This window comes from Notothenia rossii (genome assembly GCF_949606895.1).
Source record: "Notothenia rossii genome assembly, chromosome: 4".
NCBI lineage: Eukaryota > Metazoa > Chordata > Actinopteri > Perciformes > Nototheniidae > Notothenia > Notothenia rossii.
Genome location: NC_136902.1, coordinates 80,292,663 through 80,318,146, shown reverse-complemented (window position 1 = coordinate 80,318,146; position 25,484 = coordinate 80,292,663). Strand labels below are relative to the sequence as shown.

The 25,484-nt window shown below is 38.1% G+C and overlaps 1 protein-coding gene across 3 annotated transcripts in view; it reads right to left on the bottom strand.

Annotated features, from left to right (window-relative positions):
- Nucleotides 1-25,484, bottom strand: part of LOC307037085 (leucine-rich repeat and fibronectin type III domain-containing protein 1-like protein) — a 135,794-nt gene that overhangs the window by 54,859 nt on the left and 55,451 nt on the right. For all 3 annotated transcript variants that reach the window (XM_079677821.1, XM_079677822.1, XM_079677823.1), the window contains exon 2: nucleotides 19,423-19,525. The gene's annotated coding sequence lies outside the window, so the exon portion shown is untranslated. The remainder of the gene's footprint in view (nucleotides 1-19,422; nucleotides 19,526-25,484) is intronic.

Here is a 25,484-nt window from a genome sequence, read left to right as displayed (position 1 = left end):
TCTATCAAACATTGTCAGACTGATTTCTCTCTTTCCAGTTTGCACCACTTTAATCCCCCCGGGGCCATCCTTTCCTCACTCAATACCGGTTTCCAACAACACCTGTCTGTCTGACAGGTGTGGCACAAGTTTCCCCAGACAAGTCACATTTACAATTGCAATAGATGTTGACCTGTATCTGGGATGACATGATGTGGTAGAACAGAACCGTGTCTTCTCACACTCTTTTTCCATAGTTCCTCACCTGGCCTTGAACCACTGTATCATAGCACAATCATACACCATGATTCAAAACTTAAAATAAAAAGTACTTCACTATCTTATGTTAAAGAATTGTAATGGTGTGTATTCGACAACCTGATTAAAAAGGTTTTTCTGCACCAAAACCCTGCTTTGGTTGTGTGCTTACATTGAACCTTTCTTATGATAATCACATGTCTCAGGGAAAAATAAAGTCCTTGGCTATATGAATGAATTCAAATGTTATAACACATAAAGAGAGGGTCACCTTTCGGCTGCAGTTTAGTTGCCATATGCTTTAACAGTGTGGCAAGAGACCATCACATTCTATCTGTCAGATTTATGAAAGAAAGGTAGATATGGATCCATTTCTACTTTCTAACCCTGAAGACACGACTCAAAACTCATGGTGTGATATGTGTGTGTACCATTGGGCAGCAGTATATTAGCCTGCCCAGCTTGACTACCAGGCTAATCAATAGCATTGAATGTGTCATCAGTGGGAGGCCTGTGTAAAGTACACCCCTCTTTTCTTCTCCTCTCTTGGTACTTAAAACCCCCAGCAGAACATGTGTATCCATGGATGTCCAAGTACTTCCGCATCAGACGACACCAGGCTTTTCTATATGCTTGTTTTCTCTTAGATTTACCTGTTTATTATCTTCCATATGTAATGTTATTATGACACACAAAATGATGCTCTGTACTTTGAACTTGCATGTTTTCTGTTCTTAAACAATGAGAAGAATAGAAAAAACAATGATAAACTTAACATACACAAAGACACTTCAGTGTTTCCAGTTTTTTCATCCCAGACTTTTTCTTTGAAAAAACAATAGCTCTCTCCATTACTCTTGATTATTCCCCCAGTATATCTCCCCATCCTCATCCCAATCATACACCACATTATTCAGCTGATGTTCCCTCAATAATACTATTATACTATGTGTTCCCTCTTTACTCACTCCATCATCCCTAATTTCACCCATGTGTATACGTCATACTAGACAAACTATATAAAGTAATTTTCTAGCGATATCTCAGTCTTGCCATGATTTGTATCACTTGAACCTCCTTCATGAGACATGAGCTCCCATTCTGTGACACTAATGTTGATTGCGAAAATGTGGGGCTTGCATTACATTTATTGTTGATTAAAATATTTTATTTGAGATCCTTAAACAATCCTGAAAAGAATGAAGCCGAAAGTGAGTGAAAGGGTAATGTTGATTTACGTTTGTGATACACATTTCTCAACCAGTGTTACCATAACATTAGGATTGATATTTCTACTCTTTTGAGTGGAAACAAGTTAACATTACCATGAAACCATTGATCAAGAATGGAATATTGATTGAATAATATATTTCAACTTGACTCAGTGGGAGCAAGTTAAAATATACACATTTGATTAAAATATTGATTGAATAATACATTGTACCATTACATGCACTTGTGGCTGAGGGATCAAAGTGTCTACATATAAGTAATACACCATTTGTTATACAGAATAGGATAGGAGTTGAGGTTAAACCTAAAAAATGAACAGCCCTTCAGAAATAATTGTATATTGATTTTCAGAGCTAACATAAACAAGCTAACATTGGACATATTTCAGATCAAGTATATAATGTGCTATTTTAAACATAATATTGGTCTCATCTCTCATGGCTCCATTCCTTTTTAACCTTTGTTAATTAAGCATGGTTTTTAAAGAGGGTATAATTCTCATTCTAAGCACTCCACAACGTTTGCTTTCATATGTAATGCCTTTTTTAATAATGACCTATTTCACAGGCTTCATAACTAATAATTCTCTTTTCTCAGACTCTTCATGCTGGTTTTCCTCTCTAATTATCTCCCTGTGTTGCTTACTTTTATGATAGCATTATTGTTATATATCTTGAATGTGTTAATGTTGCAGAAAATGGTGCCAATGGTGAGTTTGAATGCACATATCCCTCCCTTGGTTCACCCACTCAACCTGCTCACATTCGTACAGCGTAAATGTACAGTATCATTACAGTTATATTTTAAACATTTAGACACACCCCATTCAGTTCTCCCACACATCAGACTATGTGTGTTTTTTATGCTTTTCAATTACGAACGTATGGGTTTTTCTGTGTAATTTAGTGAGGGTGATAGCGATCAGTCAACCACCATTACGCACTGCCATGCTCGTTCAGCTGGGGAGAGTTAATAACACAAGAGAAAACAGATCGGAGCTGTCTGCACTTGTTATCAGTTAGAGTGCCATTTACAATTGGTTGCAATGGTTTCAATGACAATCTAATGTTCTGCCAAAGCTAACTATTGAGATATCTTCAGAAGAGGGTATAACTTGACAGTTGTGTTTAGATCAATGAAACTCCAGTTGGTTTAAATCAGCTGTGATAGTGACAGGCTGTCGTATACACCCTCATATTAAAAGTGTTGTACTGCAATAAAGTCTTAATAATGTTCACAGGCTTGCTTACTGAATCATTGTATTTTCTCAAGCTGTCCATGCTTGTTTCATTTCTTCCTCATCCATCCTTCACCTGGTCCCACTCACTTTAAATGTCAATAAAATGGCACAAATATACACATTTTAAATGCTTATTTACAAAGGGTTGCTTTATGCTGCACACATTGGGAGCATACTGTCATGTTAGGCTAATATCAGAATTGTAACACTTGTTAACAATATTACTTCACAGGGATGTGGTGACCCCATCTTTGGCCAACTTCTAACACAAAGTGGCCATGTTGGGCCAAGACATGTTATTATTATATTATTATTGTCTGGTGGCCTTACAATGAGCCAAAAGAGAATCCACCCTTTTGGGAAAATGTGGGTGCAACCCCCTGACTACTTAGTAACCGCCAATTAATCAGCAACATGTTGGCATTTACATGGAACACTTCTGACTGGGGAAAGGGTTATGCTGTGATGGTTGACAGCCGTTTTAAAAGAACAGCCCTTTCAGCTTCATCAACATGTGTTGCAGTTCATTAAACTACATTAAACCATGCTGACAAACCATGACACTCCAATCATATATGCAAAAGAGTAACTCCAGGGGTTTGAATCAGAATAAAATGCTCTTTAGCATGCTGCATTCATGCCTCTTTTTGATTTCAATTAAGAAGACTTATGATGACAAAGAATGATGTGTGAATCCGTCTTGACTAAGCTCGTAAGTGTGCATTATGGATAAAAACAGTGTAGCAACATCAACATGAACTGGTAAATCAGACTACACATTACACTAGCCACCAAATCACAGTCATTGTTTATTATTATGTCAGGTCATTAAAATAAGGTAGAGCCTAACATTTTCTTTATGTCTGAAAATTAAGGTAATAAAAACGCATTCCAGCATCAATGTGTTGTAATTACACTGGAGAGGTCTGCATTGATATTCATTTTTTACAATTGGCAATAAGAGCTGCCAGAATGTTGGGGATGTCTCCAGCAATGACAAATGTTAATGTTTTTATGGTTTCACAAAGTAAGGCACAAACACACACTGACAGTCTCTTTGTTTTGCCTGACAGTCTGATCTGTGGTTTGCATTTGTGAATCAATCAGCTTTTTCCAGGCAGAGTATTCTTCAATGTGTTTAGGGCAGATATAGTGACAAACTTGGATGCTACAGTGCTATGCAAATTGTATATGCTAGAATATGAATGTGCACTTTTCAAGAGCATGCTCATTAGTTACAGGAACAAAATGTAAGAGATACATAAAGGACTTCAAACACAGCTACATTATAGGTTCCATTGCTATGGAGAAAATAAAAACAGCAGCATTGTTTAGAGTTTGTTTTCAATTCAGTTTTCAGGGTATTGAAGAAAGCAGTAATTAGCAACATACACTGCAAAAACACGCTGTGCGTGTTATCTAAAGGAAAACAGCTCCTTAAGCTCCTTTCTCAGTGTATTTTTCTCTACCTTTTTGCACTTAATCAATGAAAAAAAGGATATGTCTTTACTAATGTGTTTATTGTAAATATAGCAGACTGCAAAGCTACACTGTTAAGAATGTAAGAAGGAGGCAAAAGCTTGAGGCTCCTTTTGATTACAGAGGAATGTCTTCTGATTAAGTCTGTGCTCTTCAGTCAGGATGAAACAAAATGTGATTCTCTGTGAAGTGCCCTAAAGCAAGTTAGAACTCATTTATTGTATTGCATACATAATGCAGTTACAGAATAATGGAAACCAAAAGAATAAAACCGCAATGTGAAAATGGTTCACATTTAAAGAAGATCCAAAAGCAGGATGAAGCAGCGGTCAGAAAAAAAGATAAGAACAACTCGAACTGTCAGATCTAAAAACAGTGTCATTACACCCCTGTCTAAAGCGGTTTGGAACACTTATCACTACGCGCACGCACGCGCACGCACGCACGCACGCACGCACGCACGCACACACACACACACACACACACACACACACACACACACACACACACAGGCTGATGGTGATATAGCAAGTAATACGCATACTATATCATAAAGGTACCGTAATGCATCACCTATGACTGAGTAAAAAAATCACTACTTCTATTTGTATGGATCATACATCTGAATTATTATGACATCAATGGAGATTGTAAAAGCATGTCTTGTTGTTGATTGCTGGTTTTAAAAGTGTTCAAGCATCCCTGAAGTATTCCAATTTTGTTTGCATGGAAACCCCCTGGGGAGTCTAAAGATCATACTTCAGCAAAAGTAATTATCACTCACGATTTGATCTGCTTTCATATGCAAATACTTGTCTCTGACAGATGCAAACCAACTTTGAGTTTCCAAATGTCTCTTGTAAAATGTTTCCAAGGTATTACACACACACACACACACACACACACACACACACACACACACACACACACACACACACACACACACACACACACACACACACACACACACACACACACACACACACACACACACACACACACACACACACACACACACACACATACATATAAGTTTATGAAAGGGATGGAGAAATATGTAGCATAAAATACTTTAGAGAATTTATCACGGAAAATATTTACATAAGGTTGCAGTGAGTAAGATGGGGGGGTGAGAAGATGACGGACAATTGAGTTTGTGATTTTGTGTTTAAAGACGGAAATACTTTAGTCTTATTCAAGGCTTGGCTATAATTGTGTTCTGGTATGTTCCCTCTGTGTTTCTTATACTTCTCGTTTTTTTAAAGAGCATTTGAGTTTGGTACAGCACTTTGGTAAGATTAGGCTGTGTTTAAACGTTCTGCAGAAATAAACTTTACCTATCAATGTACGTTTCTCCACAGAGTTCACATCAGTAAAGCTTAACAGTCAAAAACATTTTCAGAAATAACTTACTTCCATGGAAGACACTCTAGTCTAGGTCATCTGGTTCCCTGACCTACATGCTCTGCTAATACCCCAGAGTGATGGGATTATGGGAATCATTTTTCAAAATGATATCTGAAGTTCCAGAAACTAGTCCAGATGCTGCCCCCGGAGTTTCGCTATCTCTCACTTTACAAGGTGAGGCATGATTGTAATCTCTGAGCAGGCCAATTCCTTCTCATTACATTCCTTAATTGAATAACATATATGTATATATATATATATATATATATATCGTGAGAGAGAGATTTTATTGCAACGGCCTCTGGTGATAATTTCTATTTCCACTGGCAACTTTTGATCTCAAAGTCAGGGCTTACTCCCTCTACAATACTGTACATTTAAAATTGCATTAAAACGACATACTGTATGCATAAACAACACAGAAAACCACTCAACCTGTTTTCTCTAATATTCTTATTTTAGGATATGATTTAGGATGATTGTTTGTTTATCCAACAAACCTTGTATAAACCGAGAATAATGCCTTGGAAACATTTTACAAGAGACATTTGGAAACTCAAAGTTGGTTTGCATCTGTCAGAGAAAAGTATTTGCATATGAAAGCAGATCAAATCGTGAGTGATAATTACTTTTGCTGAAGTATGATCTTTAGACTCCCCAGGGGGTTTCCATGCAAACTAAATTGGAATACTTCAGGGATGCTTGAACACTTTTAAAACCAGCAATCAACAACAAGACTTGCTTTTACAATCTCCATTGATGTCATAATAATTCAGATGTATGATCCATACAAATAGAAGTAGTGATTTTTTTACTCAGTCATAGGTGATGCATTACGGTACCTTTATGATATAGTATGCGTATTACCTGCTATATCACCATCAGCCTGCTTATGTCTACTATCATTCATTCAATTCAAATTGGAAATAACCCACTGATGGGATCTTTGAACTCAGAACAGAACCAGCAACTCATATGTGTCAGCGTCTATGTGTGTGTGTGTGTGTGTGTGTGTGTGTGTGTGTGTGTGTGTGTGTGTGTGTGTGTGTGTGTGTGTGTGTGTGTGTGTGTGTGTGTGTGTGTGTGTGTGTGTGTGTGTGTGTGTGTGTGTGTGTGTGTGTGTGTGTGTGTGTGTGTGTGTGTGTGTGTGTGTGTGTGTCTAGCCAGCATGTGTGTGTGTGTGTGTCCAGCCAGCGTGTAAGTGTGTGTGTGTCCAGCCTGTACAATGGAGATGGATCACCCTGTCAGCTTCCTTGCAGAACCACTGCACAGTGTGTTTTGTATATTACTGTATCTGTGCATGAGCTTGTTCATGTGCTTACTGAGTGTTTATCACATGTGCTTCTTACTTATGCAACCATGTCTACGCACATACCCTAAAACGTATTTATATATGTTTCCTACATCATTTAATATATGACCAGAAGCATTAACATGTACAATACTATTGTGTTGTCTGTTGTGTGCGCGCACATGTGCCCCATCCTTTTTTTTCAAAGTATACCGTAGCGAGAACACTGAGTTATTAACGACCACAAAAGCAGCATCATCCATCTGCTACCCACACACACGCACACACGCACTCACACTCTCAAGGTTCACTTAAATCAGACAACATACGTACATGCATGTTCCCATAAGCGAACACATCTCTGCTGCAGCTTAATCTCTGTGAAATGCAGCTGTGATTAATGATGAAACAAATATGTGCAGTTTCCGTTCTACCATTAACAATATGTCCACTGCTATTGGAGCAAAACTACACCTGATCTACGCTCTGTGTCTCCAACTTCCTGAATAATTATACTTCATTATTTTCTGGTCCTCGAATGTATGGGAGGGAAAGAAAAAGTGAGATTGGGAGCAAATTGAAATCAAAGCATGAAAAGGCAAGTGAATGGATACTGTGACCATGGCAAGGCACAGCAATGAAAAGAGATAAAGCAAAAACAAAGTGCTCCTACAGAATGGGGTATTCGTCAAAACCAGTGGTGAAGGCAAAGCTTTTATTGGCAACAGAAAAAAACTTGGTGGGGGCCTGTAACTTAGCAACAGCCAATGACACATGGATGGTAACAGTGAGGAGGTGGGAAGTGTGTGTACAGTGTGTGTGTGTGTGTGTGTGTGTGTGTGTGTGTGTGTGTGTGTGTGTGTGTGTGTGTGTGTGTGTGTGTGTGTGTGTGTGTGTGTGTGTGTGTGTGTGTGTGTGTGTGTGTGTGTGTTGTGGTTGTGGGGGTGTAGTGAGTGTCTGTATGGGGGCTGTGAGAAAGTGCAAGATTGGTCTGGAGAGCTCACAAGTAATGAATCTGGAGTGTGGGTGAATATGGGAGAGAGAGAGATGCATAGAGAGATAGAGATTGTGTTTGTGTTGCATACAGGGTGTAGTTGTACACTATTTATTTTTGTTTAAGCCACATTGCAGCAAAGTGTCCTCATTATCATAAAACAAACATACTGTGTTGCTTTTACAAGTGCAAAGAGGGAGAACTGTTATGGGTCCATTCAAAATAACTATATTAAATAATTATAGGCATTTGTTTAATTTGAACTTAAATCATAATTTGGGGGGAAACCCAAAACCCCAAAGAGCTCTCTCTATAGTCCCTCGCCACATGGGTAAACGCTTTTTCTCATTCTTCATTACAAAACCTAACGTGGGAATGAACTACAGTAGCAGGCAGTTCATTAAAACATTAATGTGATTAAAGTAAAGTGTGGGAGGCGAAGTTCAACCAACTCTAGATCAAGAGAAACCATTTGCAGTGAATCAGAGCAATAGCTGACTGAAACGCAGTTGGCCTCATTTTAACTACCACATACTCTCTGTAGGTACAATAAGCATGTTTCTCTAGTGTGAGCCAATGTATTGTAAGCAAATGACCACGATATACACATTTGATGGAGTAATTACTTTTGGACAAAGATCATTCCTAAGCATGGTGTTGATAATAGTGAAAATAGTACTTTTACAAAATAATATATATATTTTGAATGATGTCGCCTTTGAAAGATGCATCCTATCAACCATTTATATGTATACCGACATGATATATGGTCAAAACGTATTCAGATATGTTTCACCAATGAAATGTGGACTCTCCTGTTTTGGTTGTTTTTTTCCCTTGTGTTTCTTCCATGTTAACGTCTAGACATTGATGCAAGTCAAAATTAAATGTATCTGTGTATCTGTAAAAACTCACCATAAATCTTTGATAAGCCTCTTTTGATCTAACCGATAGACTACCTGTTCAAGGTTCAGACACAATACACTTAGACCAGTCTTCCGCTGGAGGAGAGGGGTAAAAAAAAAAAACCTTCTGCCAGCAGGGATCCCTCCCAGCCGAAGTTTCCTCAAACAAGAAACCAAATCCCTCTTGGCTCCAGTGGTGCTGTTCTGTAGCTGACCCTGACCTTCCAGTGGGCAGTACAAGAGAGCAAAGACTCTCTCTGCAGGGATCACTATTTTTAAAGCCTACGAAGTGTGGTTTTCATCTTATGAAATCAATGGGAAAAGTAAATGCTAGTTCCAATTTGTACCAGAGCAGCAGCTGCCACAGCCACATCTTTACTTACTTTATTCCAATTTAATTTAGTTGTATGATTCCTTATTAAACGATTTGAAACTGGAATTTACCGTGGTTGCTTTAGTTGACTTATTTTAGAACAATGAAATGCATTTTAAACAAAGAAATGCAAATTCAAAGACTGTATGCTAAGGTTTTCATTTTAAAATGAGGAAAGGAAAGTAACCACCCCTCTCTTATATTAACAGTTTTATTTTTAAGACATTCTCTTGCCTTCAGACTCCAGACTCAAACACAGCTTTTGGCGATGTATACGTCTGCTGTGAGTTGACATTTCCCCATGTAGGACAAAATTGACTCATACTGTACATCTCATTCAGGTAGGAGTGAATATGTCAGTATACATTATTCAACCTACAACTGCAAATGTGTTTTCAGCATGGGTTACATACAGTTCTGTCACAGCGCTGCTGTGGTAAGGAGAGTTTAAATGTGTCTACAGTATAACGCAATGACTATAGTCACTATAACACTTATTTTGCTTCATTTTAATTGGATGTGACATGTAGCCCGTTAGACGGTACCTTCTGCTTTACTCAGTTGTAGAGACAGCATGAATGAATGCACGTAGTTTAACTTTTCACAAGTAGCCCAAGTAGAGAAATACTGTGCAGTCAAACACATCTGGTCCCATGGTACACATGCAAGAGCAAGCCAACTATGAGCCTTGAGGAGAACAGAGAAAAAAGGAACCACCCAAGACTTGTATTTCCCACATAACACAAACTAGGCAAAAATAAAATAAATGGATTAAAAAAGTTGATAATTTCACAGCCATACACAACCCTCTGTGTTTTCAATTCAAATTTGAGGGAAGACATGCTCCAGTGTGTCACACTATCAGCCAGAAACAAGGATTTTGGAAAGCAATAAAAGTAAACAGCATAGACCATCTCATCTTTTCAAGAGATGGGCACAGGTGCTGATGCACACAGTTGCCCAGACAAAACCCTCAACCCCAATTTGGAACTGATACACCACTGGGATCTCAGCCACACACACACACACACACACACACACACACACACACACACACACACACACACACACACACACACACACGCACACGCACACGCACACACGCACACTATAATTCACAGATCTAAGCAGGGGAGAGAAACAGACACTTGCTAATGGATCTTTTGTTACATGACTCATTCAGTCTCCTCTCCTATCTCTATTTACTTCTCTTCTTTCTGTTTAAGATTCTGTCTCCAACTATGTTTCTTTCAGTCTATATTCATCTCACTCTCCTTTTGTGTTATTGTCATCCATTTTTTCTGTTTTTGTTCAGATTATCTGTCCCCAAATGTATCTTCTTTCGAACGCTAAGCCCTCTCCCTGTCAGTACAGTAGATAATGAGGTGATTGCTGCTGCTAGCGAAGTGCATCAATGCTTGTCGCGCTGCATGTCAGCGTACAATTTACTTCAGCCTCTTTTATACTGTCATGCTAACCAGGCAGACAAACACACACACACACTCACACTGCTGCTCTCTCGTCTCCATGATACCGATCATCTACTTTGTCTCCTTGTCCTCTTCTAGTTCAACATGAAATGTAATACATAAATCTATCTGTTCCTCTTTCCGCCCTGCTATATAACAAACTGTTCATCCTCTTCATCATCCCCATGTCTAATTGGGGCCGCTCTGGTTCAAGATCCTTGTTTTTCTGCTCGGATAGACGGATGCAGTAACTTTACGTTACCCATCTTCTGACCCTCCTGCGGAACTAACAGCTTCCATCTCACTCTCAGCAGAGCTGTGTGATACGATGTTCAGCTCCAAACATCAATAATTCTATTTTTATACCTGTGTAACATAAAGCTCTGCCTGTTGCTGCCTAGTTCCAACCAAAACGTCTTGTTTTTAACTGCCAAATGGTTTGTGTGAAGTTATTTTACCTTTAAATTGTATATCATTAGATTTTATAACTATATTCTGCCTGTAGATATTTATTAATGTAAAGGTTAACATTATAGTTATTGAGAATTTGGAAAATGTGAATCAGTTAATGTTGCCAAGTCAATGGTTCTGCTTGATCATTGCAGAGACTTGTGGTAGTCTCAAACTGGGGATGCTGTAATGTAAATCTGTGACATCTTCCACTGTTTTGGGTTTTTCACTTATCGTGAGAATATCCAAGGCATGACTTCTTGTTTTGTAGTAGAAGAAGCAGAAGCAGGGACCAAAACCTTACATTGTTTTACCAGTTGTATTGTTTTCCATCTTAGCCTGCATACATGTTTTTATTTATATATATTTCTGCTTGTTTCTAAAATAGCTAACATTTATGCTCAAGTTGAAAATGTGAAACCTTATTTGAAAATCTTCTGTCCCATCACTATCTGTGTACTACTTTACTTTTCAATCTTTTCTACTCCTAGCCCACTGGTTTTAGTGTCAGGAGTGGACAACTATCAAAGAGGTAATCAGAACATAGAAAAACTGCAACCTAGTGACAAAAACAGCAAAAGTATCAACAAGCAATGGAAGAGCAACCAGGGCAGTCAAGGGAATATGAAGACCTAGAAGCTGTTTGATCATAAGCTGTTTGATATGCTGGAACAAGCACAGCCAAAGTCAACCTTGAAAAATGAAACACTTTAAAGAGCTAACGTTAACATGTAGATAATAATAAAGGCAGGATCATTGGATAACCACAACCCAGTGGTCTGATGGGGTGTTCTCACTTTTATTTACATGTGGCCTTCGGGCTCACAAACCAAGGGACCATGAAGCAAATACATGGGCCGTTTCTCAATCTCGAGGATACTGGCTTCCAAGCCAATATTTCAAGGATGCTACGTCATCGAGTGCCGCCGAAGTACTGTTCCAATCTCCAGCATACTTGGAATTTCACAGAGGCCGCGTCCTTGGTTTGGGGGAAATATCGAGGCTGCACATGGGTAGACTTCGCGTTCTTAAAATCCCCACAATGCTTTGCGCACGGACCAATTTCAAAAACCCTTGTGGAGAATGGCTGAACCGACACAGCACACATTTAAATGTAAGTATGTAGTGGCGTAGAACATGTGTTGATAAATATGTCACTTTGTTACATTTGTTATCACCAAAAATGTGTTCCGTGAAAGTAAAGCAAGTTCATAATTAGATAGACATCGTGAGGTATTTATTTTCGGTACAGTTTATGTTGAAACCGTTAGAGAGAGTGGCACACTTGTTAGCCTTGTGAGCCATTCTTCGTCGTTTTCCGAAGCCGTGGCTTGGAAGCATACTTGCTTCGTTTCTGAAGGAAGTGACTTGGAATTACGCGACTACCAAGCCAGCATTCTCGAGATTGACAAACGGTCATGGTTTTCTCTCCAGCATCCCTCCATCTTTGTTGCACTCACACACAAATACATGCATGTACACTGCCACACACACACATTGTGTCTGTACAGCAAGAGTTCTCAAAATACTCACTACTGTAGCTAATTGAGCTCTGACATCAAACGACTCATAATTTGAAACACTGCTAAATATATACCCCTTGCTTTTCACCAGGTTTCCACACATCCTTACTCTCGTTGCCCTTAATTATGGTTTTTTTTTTAATCCCCTTTTATTCTTCCTACAATTTATCATTGTTCTTTCTTTTCCCTTTCACTTCATTGACTCATTCTTTCTTCCATCCTTCCCTGCCTTCCTTCCCCTCTTTATTCTGCTCTTATTCAATGTTTAATAGAGGTTGTAGATGTGACAGATGCGTCTCATTTTGCAGAGAGCAGAAGCAAGCAGTTCTGATTCGGTGATTATGGTGATTGGGGAGTAATAATATTATAGAAAAAATAAAAGGGGATGGGAGATGTAGAACTGAGAGGGGAGAGATGAGAAGAGAGAGGGTAGAATAGTATAGGCCAACAGGAACATAGGGAAATAAGAAGCAAATCACAAGAGGGAAATACAGGAAAAGATAAGGGAAAGTACAAAGTAAGAGAAATTAGAGGAGAAAAGAGGTTGGAGAGATGTGTGTGCCACTTGGTAGTCATCACAGAGAAGCTTTCTCCATTCAGGAACTCGGCGTGCAGCTGTCGCTTCAGGGAACTGATCTCACGCACACACACACACACACGCACACACGCACGCACATACGCACATATGCACTTGTGCTTTGGGCTGTGCTTTAAAATGATCCCTGCCACCGGAGAGGCACACACAGTGAGCTGGCTGATAATAATATTATCCTATGGCCTTCATATGGTAATATGGCTTTATAGCTATGAAGAAATATTAATATTATGGCTTTCAGGGACAGCTTAGGAAATGACATGGCTGCCATGGTCCTCAGCTTCAATAGAATGTTAAAATTCCCTATTTATCTAGGGTCTCTGTGTGTGCAATCTATTACGTTATTTACCTTTGCATTGATATGATCTGGCATGTTGTATAATCACACATGAGATGATGAGAGGCACAAGACATACTTTGAGATGCCAATGAGTGGGGGTGAAGGTCACGACTCAGTGGGGTAGACTGGCGTACATCTGGACAGAGAGGGTTGTGTTATAGGCTCTGCCGTGACGCAGCAGAATAAACACACAGCATGGTGGAAAAAGAACAGACTCAGACAATTTTTATTTCCTTTACGTATGGTTAAGATTATGTTGTGTTCAGTAAATCAGAACCTGGTATTTGAGTGTAAAGTTTGAATTGTAATCAAATGGCATGCTAATTTGATATCGACTCCATGTATGTGGGTCCAACCCCTTTAACTCCCGTTTTCTCATTTCACGTTCATAAGTATGAATACATCCTTATTGAGCCTATTCCAGACATTGTTTTGTCCATTATTCTCTGTCCTGGAGCTCTAACTGTCAGGACCAAGGTGATAAATATGTGGCTTTAAAGGTCAATCCCCAACATTTAACACCAGTGAGCAGGAACTTCTCTTTGGTGGACTGATGGTCGATGGTTTACCTCCACTGATCAGACTATTTGGCTGCCAACAAAACCCCCCTTTACTACAGTTTTTACAGCCTCATTAAGATAATGACTCACTTATTTACTTCCCTTAATTTAAGTGTGGCATTTCAGTTAATGTTTATCTACATACTATAGGAGTAGTTTTCTCTTTTGTTTTTAACACATCCAATTAAGGAATGTGTCAGAAATTCCCCATTTAGTGTGTTTTCTGTAGGTCCACTGAAGTGGCATTTCTCCAAAGCGACTTCTCCTTTCCCTCACGAGATTAAAATAAACATTCATCAATCCTCCAGTAATGATATCCATTCTTCAAGAAATGGCCTGTTAACCAGCTGAGATCAAGAGTATCCAGCTGCTGCCTTAGGGGAAAAACCGGTCCAATAAAGTCATTGACAAATGTACTTACAAGAGAACAGTTGAAATCATAGGATATGAATTTCATTCTTATTTACTAGACTATATATATAAATATACCTGTGTGTGGGTTATTTGTTGCCACATAGAGCTCACTAAGGAAAAAAGTTGTAGTCATTATTCGTACTATTAGACTGCAAATTGACTGCATGTTATGCATAATGACTATCTAACCAAGGTAGAGACAGTAATGATTTGGGGCTGATTACTGTGGGATTGCTGTCGCACACTTTTTAGTGGGCTTAATGAACTGTCAAAGTAAAGGGAGTTGAATACAAGCAGGGCAATATTAACAGCTTTTGACTTATTAATTAGGGTTTGATTGACAGCTTCTACTTCTACCAAAATGTATTACACTAACCTGGTAAACAGGCCAGAGATGGCTTTAAACAAACCAAACAGGGTTGCTTTGAAAGACCCTTTACACTGCCCACATTGAACATGTGTTCTTTAGATGATCTGAACAGCAGCACTCCTTCAACATCATTTGATACAAAACAGTGCAAATCTTTTTCTGAATATAATAACAACACATTTTCTATTTGTTTACATATATATTGCACAGACATGTATACCCACAGTTGCAAATGCCTTTATGCATGCACACCCACAGACCATCTAGTGAATACATTTGTGTGAGTTTGACGACAGATCATTTCCATTCAATCATCTGGAATAGGATTAGACATCAGAGAGAGGATGGATTCAGAGATGACATGGTTTGCTGTGCTTTCTTGGTTGCAGTATAAATAAAACAAGGTCCTTGAATATACTTAAGGCTATTGAGAGCTTTATAAGTATCAGGGTGAGATAAATTAAGTCCTTGAAATGTCAAAAACAGCACAAATGGTTGTTTCACTGACAATCAAAGTTGTTATTTATGGCGGGAGAAACCCTGTTATCAAATATGTTTAAACATGTTATTTCAAGTATTTCTGAGATTGTAATGGTCGAACATCCTGACTTATTCTGACATTTGCATGATTAAATTGTGGCAACAAATATTTTTTAAAACATATATGTGTTTCTCCTATAGAAACAATTATTGATCATTAATGAGCAACAGCATCATCTTATAATGCCTACAGCGTGTAAGTGTGTCAGAGCTGAAAGACTCCATATCGCTGGGCCACAAGACTGGACAGCAGAGATGTTTGAATTTGAACACATATTACATATCATAGAGTATCTAAGAGACAGCATGCATTTTTACTGACATATTTTCTTTGAGTTCGCCCACTGTGATAAAAAAAAAACATGCATGTTTGGCACATTTGGTACATTTTAAACATGTCAGGCACACATATGCAATAGCCTTCATCAGTGATGTGCAGTGTTTATGACATAAGACCTGCGTCTGGTCAATTGACGTCACCAATCGATTTTCATAATTGGACAGCTCTGTAAGGCCAGCTGCATACTCCAAACTAAATTGAATCTGGCATGTTTTCACAAACAAAACTAAATGTTGCGAATGAAAAATGGACAGGCTGACCAAGCAAACTCGAAAAATGCTCAATGCTTTGTTCACTAATTATTGATACATTGTCTCCTAAGACTAGTCAAGAGCCTCATACTCTTAAGTGTATCTCTTGGCTTGAAACATTACTTTATCCTCTTAAGACTAACAAGCTCTTCCAATTGTACAAGACATTTAATATCTAGACCTAAGTATTCATTCAATATTTATGTTGACATCTAAAAGTGCTCTAGTTGCTAGAAATCTGAATCTTCCTGACACATTTAAGATCAACCTGCATTATCCCCAAATAAATGGCTATGCATCAGAATAAGTGGATATGCATTGTTTCACACAAGTAAGATGTCAACCTGTAACTTTAAATTGGAGATGCTTGACAATAAGAATTGACTTGTGCGCTTTTTTAACTGTTAATAAAAACATAAAAAAGGTGAAATACTGCTGATTGAAGAGCATAGACCCACATGTAGCCTATGTATGTGAACTCTATGTATGCATGACGTACACATACACTGCACTTACAGTATAATAAGATAACAATTAAAACCACACACACACACACACACACACGCACACACGCACACACACACACACACACACACACACACACAGACACACACACACACACACACACACACACGCACGCACGCACGCACGCACACACACACACACACGGAATCAGTGTGACCTATTCCAGTCTTTCTATACTTGTGAACTTATGCATCTTAAACTCTAGAGATGTAGACTTCAAATATCCGATTCTCCCACGTCAATCCCCTTCAATTTCCAAGATAACTGATCTTAGATAAGTGGAAACTTCTTTGATAGCATGCTGCCTACTTTATTCTAATCTATGAAAATATTTCACAAGGGGATAAAGAAATAGAGATATGCTGTATTGTGAAAGATACCAGATAGTTCAAATGAGAAATGTTGAGTTATCTTTGAAATTATAAGGCAGATAAGAAGATTGTTGTTTGACTCTATCTCTCGTTGAAAACTATGTAAAAAGTTATTTGAATGTCAAAAACGAATCATTTGAAGTTGCATCAGTGTTAGATGAGTATATCTGTTTTATTTCTCTGCAAGGTTGAAACTACTTTCCTGAAATATAAAATATCTTGGAATGTTTTGCCGTTTAGCTCACTCTAATAAACTGCTCAGGGCATATGCTTTACTCGGGTTTTTGCGGAAAATAATACATAGCCAGAAAGGAAGGGAAGGCTGCAAGCAGGAGGGGAAAACATACAATGGTGGTGCAAATTGTACCGAAACCTCTGAATTGTTCTATGTATAAAATGATGTGTAAGCCAGTAAACATACTCTGATACGTTAGCTGTAGAGAGAGTGTGTAGCAGTCATAGGACCAGTTTTGACTTGTCTTCAACTTAGATGCAGTTCAACCTCAGTGAAATTACCCATAGCCACATTTACTCTGATTGAATCAAGCATTTATGTCCTTGTTTATTGTTTTTTAAATGTTTCTTGAACTTTAACTAAAATGTACAGTTGCATTTGAACGTGATCAATATGCCATAGTAGCTGTTTTTATAGACAAAGGAACATGATGAGAGAGCTTCATTCTCATAATGTCTATAAACAATGAAAATGCTGACTCTCGTAATGAATAAAACACTTATTTATGTTACAAAAACCACAGTTAGCTGACTGTGTAAAACTGAGAATAATATAAAAAAGTACTTGCCCTTAAAGTTTGACTTTAAAGTTAAATATCAGATAAAGGATGATCTTAAGAGAAGCTTTTATATTTTTTCTTTAAGATTTGAAGTTATTTTGTGTTTGATGTTTTTTTCTGTTAACTATACAATCTCCTTATCCTCCACGTACAGCCAATGTGTGTTTCGTTGAACTAGGATGAAGTTAGATAGGATCCCAAAGTTTGAACATGCAATGCATACAACTATTTAAAAAAAATTGGGGATTTAAAGAAATAACAGAATGTATCGTTGGGAGAAATTGCTCACCTCCACTGCCAAAAGATGTTTGGAGAACTGTTATGGCTTTAACTGATTGACTGACTAGTCTTTATGACCGCTTTTTGAATGGCTGCCAGAAGTCCCAAATGTATGGGATTTTGAACAGAAAGAAAGGTCAATAAAATACAGTTGTAACCTTCTGCTCACCTGAAAAGCCAGGCAGTAGAAACTAAAGAGATAAATGAGCATCTGGAGTCAATGGTTTTTCTTGTTGTATAGTGAGTGACAAAATACACATGTATACTATCCAATCAATTCAAATCTTGATGTTTCAATGTACAGAGAATCATGGCGTATCTGCAGGTTATCTTTCAAGCTTTATAGATCATGTTGGTTTCAGTATCTGAAATATTTAATTGTATGTGACCTCTGTTCCAACTGGTCTACGGAGTGAAGCCACTACGAAAAATAAATATCCAATGTCTACAATCTGTTCCTGTGACAACCCAGCAGAGTTATAAACATCACAGCCTATGCTTGACTACATATTTGTAAGAAAGCTAAATGTGTAGTCTAAGCGATGAATGACTAGATTACATTTTCAAAGTTTTTATTTTGCATCTATATATCTAGCAACAATATTAAAGCTGAATAATAAGATTAGTCTAATATTGCTTCAGCCAGCACTGAGGTCTCCCTTCTATGGCAAGTGTGAATGTCCTACTAAGATACTTTGTTATAGTATTTGAGACAACAGCAGGGAGGTTTGACAATTGATGATCTGTAAGTTATGTAAATATGTTGATAATATCAGCTTCGACAAAGGTTTTGTAGTGTACTGGATGTATAGGGTTTTACTCCCTCTTTGATTAACATCCATCCAAATATCCTGTATCAATTCCACCATCTGTGCTCTGCTGAGCTGCCTCAGTGCAAACCTGTCTGGCCTCCGTACTTTCACAGCCCTGCTAATTTGTCTCTGACAGAAGCAGAGCACAGAGGACCGCAGCGCTGCTCTTATCAGACATACACACACAGCCACAGCGAGACAGCATACACACATGGAGAGATTTACATCCACATGGGAATAAGTACACTCAACCTCTTATTACTATGGAACATCGGGGAGGCAACTGCATACATTATAAACCCATTTACTTTCACACATACTGTACACATGCACATGAAGGATGTTTAACAAACTCATGCCTAAGTACTTAAGGGGAAAGCAACCATAATACAAAACACATACATGACTATATTCCAAAAGTAAATCAGGAACTGGCACGTCAAAACTAAAAATAATATTTCTAGTTTGTTAGTGTTAGGAAAGTATATTATGTCTGTATGTTAACTGTATACAACGCAACATTAGGACATACCCTATACTTATCTTACTTCCCGAAGGGAACCATTAACATTTCAAAAATGCATGCAGGGCAATAAGCAGAGTAAAAACTGTTAGTGAGTCCTTGCTTACCTCTATGTGGTCTGCTGTGATTTATTAGGACTCAACATGAAGATACATGGTTGTGACTGGTAGATGCACTGAAAAGATGGCCCGGGGATATAGATCCAAAGACCTGAGGAAAGAGCACAGACAAACAAGACATGGGTTAGTGCTTGATTGTTTATAGGAAAGTCTAAAAGCCACACTTCCGGCTCTTTGAGGCTACTAAGAGGATCAGTGCTTTGAGCTAAATGCTGACATTAGCTTGCCAAAATACTCATGAGGACAATCTTAATATGGTAATATTTAGCAGATATAATATTGATCTTGTTTGCCTTCTTAGTTAAGCATATTGGCAAGATAACACTTGTCATTCTAAACCTGATGATAATGTTGGATAATAATCTAGGGGATTACTAAGTGAATGTGTGTACACTATATTTGCAATCAATCCAATAGTTGTACAAATATTTCAGTAAGGACTAAAGTCGTAACCATGTGACATTCGGGCCGATTTGTTCACACGTAAACATAAGCTGTCCAACTAATGTCCAAGCCTTCCTGCCACCAAAGTTTAAGGCTGACACTTCTTCTTCCTCCATTTATACAAAACACAGAAGTAGCTTGGCTCACTTATCTGCACTAATATCGGAACACCCCAGCTTGATGCTCATCGTCCAAACTCCTATAAGATGGGGTTGCGTGGCTTTCAATCCTATTCCGTGCCACACAATGTCTCAACTCGATAGTATATCAATTTGTATTTATATTGCAATAAATCTACAAGCTGTCTAAAATAAGAAGTCAGGACCCCAGTGCTACACCCCACTGAACTGAAGAATGTGGGCACTGATGCAAAAGTTATGTCAGTTTTTAAGAATCAGAGTACTATGAAATTGAAACTGACGGTTTGCTTCAATAGGGCAGTACATGGCTAAACACACACACACACACACACACACACACACACACACACACACAAACACACACACACACACACACACACACACACACACACCATACTTGCCGACCTTTAGACCTCAGAAATCGGGAGCATTTCAAAATGCAAAATTGGGGGGGAGGGGGTGCTAGTGGATCGCCGGAGCTGTTAGATTAACATTAACATGCTTATTGTAGTTGTAAGTGCACTGACTTGCGGCCTGTAGCACCGTCCTTGATGGAGCATATGTGTGGGCTGTACCTGTATTTTACAGGAAAGGAGTGAGCAGTGGTCGATTCTTGTTCTGTTTTCCGTGAATATCTGCCTCACCCTCTCAGACTTTGAGTTGCGCGCGCTACTAAAGAGACGTGTTACCATGGAAACCAAACAATGGTGTAGCTGTATTAAAGTCCGAGTGGAAACAGTCGTGTGTAAATCTGATTTTGTCAGAAATCGGGAGAAATGCGGGAGAAATATGACCACGGGAGGAAACCGGGAGAGGGCCATGAAATCGGGAGTCTCCCGCGAAAATCGGGAGGGTTGACAAGTATGACACACACACACACACACCCCCCCCCCCCCCACACACACACACACACACACACACACACACACACACACACACATCGAGGTTGCAGGTTATTAGAAATGCATTCACTAAGACATGAAACAGAAATCCGACACTCTAGTAGGGTAGCTGATTGTTTGTAGACATAGAACACAGTGCCATGCAAATAAGTTTTCCACCAACTTCTGATGACAATCGTAAGGATGATATTACATGTCCTTTCTCACTAACATCCTTACAACATGTCTCAATGAGTGACCCCGAGCAGCAGTATGGACAATCTTTGTTACGTGCTTGTTCAGGTTGCCAGGTGTAATTGTTGTAATTCATATGGCATATTCAAATGCTGATTCTTACTTAAAAGATGTTAATTATCTTCACAAGAGACATCCCACCTTTCCCTTCAAAAAACAAAAACATGTACAACAGACACACACACACACACACACACACACACACACACACACACACACACACACAAGGGGATACTCTGTGGTATGATATGCTGATGCTGCAGCCATGTGTAAATCCTTTGTGGCAGGTGCTGCTAGCTTCAATGAGATACTTTATGATAGCAAACCTCAGAAGAGTGTATTTTATAAACCACCAGGGCTCCATCTTAAAAGACTATATTGCCAATTGTTATCTATTAAGCCTTGTAGGTCTTGAGGGAGGTAAAGTAATTTGTAATGATACTAATTTGTTACCTTGTATTCCGAATTTTTAACCTGGAGTTTACTTAATTAATCTCCTTAACTTAATTAACTGTGGGAACATTGTGTGCCCAGTGAATTGCAAAATTATGCTCATGTTCAATTATTTGATTTGCTTCCTCCTTTCTCTTTTGATCAGGAGCACATCTTCCCTCCTTAAACCCAACCTGTGTTCATTTGAGGTTCTTTTTTCATTTTGTTTTAATTTGAATAGATGTCTTACCTTTTAAAATATGAATACATTGTTCACACAGTGTTTTGTTTACTACCCAAAGTCCAACATAAACACACATACGGATATCAGAATGCTGTATGAAATCTATACAGTTAATTTACACTGTATATTTTATGAAAATTCAATGTCAATTTTGCAAAAACAATCCTAAACAAGCCAGCAAAAAGTAAAAAATGGCAAAACAATACTGAATGCAGCATTACAACGGAATTATGAAGGTCTCCCTTGAAAAAGAGATCGTTGATCTCAATGGGATTTTCACCTGGTTAAATAAAAGCTACAAACAAACAAACCAACAAGACTGTATTACATTTTTAAAGCTTTCGTCGACTTCGCTAAAGCAACATTCCAATTGAATTTAACTTCTCAAAAATCAGTTTTGCTTAGTTTTATTTTAATCCTTTCATTAACCACCTTTAGGTATTGCCCTGTCCTTTAAAAACAATGCCTTATCGCCAGCATCACACTGCTCGTCTGTATTATATGATCTTGAAAGTCGTTGGTATTCTCCTCAGTTTGCCTCTATATTTATTATCTGTTCTCTCCACTCAGCTATTTTAGATGGTGGTGAAATGACCTGTCAGTGAGCCCGGTGTTAGCGTATATATGTGCATGTGCATGAATACCAAATAAAAGAGGGACAAAGGGAAAGTATCTGTTTAAGTACAAAGCAGAAGGTGTGTGAATGTGTGAGTGTGTGCATGTGTGTGACATCTCGCTGATACTTTAGCTTTGAACATAAAAGCCTAATGTGAAAAAAGCAGCGTCAGAGGTCTACATTATTATTGGCAGAACAGCCAGAGTGAAGCACACACCCTACTGCTTCCTAAACAAAAATTCACCTGCTAGCATGTTTGAACCTTTGGCTTTTTAAAAAAAAAAATTAAGACTGCATTAAACTACTCTTTTTTTCCCCGCAATAAACATATTTTCTTACATTCCTTATCCAAAGCGACTTACAATAAGTGCGTTCGACCAACGATCCTCTCATATCAACTATAACTTGGCATCCTCTCTGTGATACACTTGTTGTTTTCCATTGTGTCTTTTCTTATTATTATTTTTGTTTAAAACCCAAGCTCACCTTTCAGCTGCCAAGTAGAGCTGCAGAGTTGTTAATACATGCTAACTTGGACTTATCAGTATTTTATTTAGATGGCAAAGTGTTAACTACAATACTGAATGTTCTCCTTTATGGTTAGGTGAATAAAGATACATATACACATGTTTTTTCATATAAAATACACTCAAACAATTAGTTTCTGTCTCCTATGCTCTGTGCGTGACACAGCATGTGCTGTACATGTACCTGTCAACATGTCATTGAGCCTGCAGGTCTTTGACTGTTCCTGCAGAAACTGTTTTTCAATTTCCCAACACCTGTATAAAACCTCAACCATAGACCACACCAAGCATGTCACATTAGCATCATATGCCGAAAACAGATTGCCCGATAACAGCAAGTTGACTTTGTAAATCGAAACTGATTGAAACCATCTGCTGAAAAATGCTCTTGTCTCACACTCTGTCATGCTTGGAGTTAGCATCACGCTATAGTGTTGCAAGAGAGGCCTTTTATTTAACATTTGACAACAGCAGGTGTGAATTATACCTAAAAATGTAGTGTTCAATACTGTCACTGACACTCAGGGCCATTAAATGATTTCACCTCTTAAAGTCCTACAGTTATCCTATGGTAGGTGTCGTGTTGGATTGAAAAGTAGTAAAACAATTTAGACCTTTAAAGGGTTGCTTTTATGTGTGTGAATGAATTACTTATGTGTATTAGACATTTTAAGGCTAAGGCCTTTCACCTGAAATAAGTGGCTCAAATATGTTACTGCTTCATTTTTTCATTTCATTTTCAGTCTTTATTTCGAACAGATTAAAAAATAACAAATAAAAAATAACAAATGTGAAAAACAGAATACCGTATTGTTAAATACAGTATTTATCCACATTCATGGTCATATTTGTATATTCAACAAATAAACAAAAAAAGTCTTCACATTAATAATAATAATAAATCATATGTGTCCAAAAGGGAGTAGGAGGAAGCAAATGCTTATTAATTCCCACCCCTTACTTGATCAACGATTGTCCTTTAAATCATTATGCAAGTTATTCCTACATACATTTACATTTAAACATACATATACAATCATTTCTCATCTTCAATCACCTTTCTTCATTCTCATATCTTTCCAAAAAAGTGTTTCTGTACATCCTTTTAAACTGAATTATGCTTGTGCTTTGTTTTAACTCCTGCTCCTGCTTATCTGTACTTCGAGCAAATACGACAGTAAGACTGAATAGATATAGATAGATAATACATAGATCAGGTATGATTGACACATATAGTAAGTTTCTTAGTCATTAGTCATAGGCATTTATAAAGAGGAATTCTAAAACATACCCAAAATATTTCAAATATAGATGCTGTTTTAAGTCTTTTATCTACAACAGAATATGCCAGCATTGAAATGAGATGTGCTTTCTTATGGTTACCTTTTAAAATGGTTCAACTTAGAGTGTACATATTTCAGTATAAGATATGTTGTTGTCATTGGGCACCTTGCTCTCATCTTTCCCTTCTCTGCTCCCCTTCTCTTCCATTTCCCATGACAAACTGAATAGGGCTCATCTTAACCCCTCTTTGTGTACATGTACTCCTCTTTCTATCATCCATTCCACTCTTTTTAAAATCTTTTTTAAAACACCACTGCCACACTCCCTGCGCCTTCCTCTCTATTTCAGATGCAGTATAATTATCCGGTCATCATTATCAGAATCATTGTGTTTCCTCATTATAAACCCATCTGCTCTGCAAACCAACCAACATGACATAGACACAGCCATACGGATACTGAAGCACACACACACACACACACACACACACACACACACACACACACACACACACACAAACACACACACACACACACACACACACACACACACACACACACACACACACACACACACACACACACACACACACACATACACACACACACACACCCTTACTGTCTCATCACAGGAGCCACTTTAGAAACTGAACACATCAGTGTAACTGGTGTGAGGTAAGTATGTTGAGAGTGAGGTGAAGATGTTCAACTAATCTACTGAGATACATCAAGTAAAATGACTCCTAAACACTTGCTTTAAATGATATCTTGAATCGATTTACTTCTAAAGTTTTCATCCATTGGCCTTCAGTTTTAACCATCTCATTTAAACACTTGAGAAATGAAAGGGGTCACCCATGTTGTTCATTTCAATGTTGGGACACCAGACGACTCAACATTAGTAGACTCTGACAACCACAATCAAACCCAACCAATACTCTATAACCCATTACTTTCAGATTTGCTGTCAAGACAGTGTAATATATGAAATATGTAATATTATAGGAAAAAATATATACAAAATAATGTGTTAGTGTGAGTGCATATAAGCTGAATGTCCTTGTGTAACAACAAATATCATAATCAGAAATCCTGTATTTATCCCGCAACGGTGTAATTTACATTATTAAAAATAGCAGATAGTGCACTGCAGATTAAGTGAAAAAAAATGGCTAAGTATGCACTCATTATTAATAACACATAAGTAAAAAACTGGAAAGCAGATATG